This window comes from Microtus ochrogaster, chromosome 17 (assembly GCF_000317375.1).
Source record: "Microtus ochrogaster isolate Prairie Vole_2 chromosome 17, MicOch1.0, whole genome shotgun sequence".
In the NCBI taxonomy this organism is placed as follows: Eukaryota; Metazoa; Chordata; class Mammalia; order Rodentia; family Cricetidae; genus Microtus; species Microtus ochrogaster.
In genome coordinates, this window is record NC_022019.1 from 20,552,587 (window position 1) to 20,553,327 (window position 741).

Genomic DNA, 741 nt, shown 5'->3' on the forward strand with positions numbered 1-741 from the left:
AGCAGCTGCCTACGCCCAGTCAAACCAGAAGGAGATTTGCTAAGTGGACAAATAAAAACAAAACACTTATGGGCAGGCTACCCAGGCTGGGAGATGAGTATCAAGAAACAATTTGGAAGCTTTATTACTTAATTCATCAGCTCTATTAGGCCTGAATCCAAAAGAAAAAAAAAAGATAATTGTGTGTGTGTTTAACCCAGATATTGAGTTTGAAAAAAGTTAATATCCACATTTTTGAAAAATAATATGGAGACATGTTTACAATTTTATTAGAGAGCAGAGGCACATGTTTCAGAGAAAGCCTTCCCTGGACCTTGAACTTTATGAAGCCTGGTATCTGTTTTTAAGTAAGAAAGGTGAAGTCTGGCGCCCTCTTGTGGTCTTCTATTTAAAAGACAAACGCAATGAAGTTCTGTGACGCTGGGCCATTCCTATTCAGCAAACGCAGGTCTTGCTTCCTTGAGACCCATTGCTTCTGTCACTGGCCGTGTCTCTTAGTAACTTCATAACAGAATATCATGGGCTAAGGGTGCAGTTAGGTGGTTGTAATCTCCCTGTATGAGCTTGTGAAGCTGCTCTACAAAATGCCTTATGAGACCAGAGAAGAAAACTCTTTTATAGTCCTCCAATCCCAGAAGGCCAAGGTCAGAAGGATTCAGGATCCAGCCCAGGTCTTTTCCTCTGGCCCCTCCTCTCTCATTCTCTCCTATTGATCTCCCCACCCCCACCCCCACCCCCCCC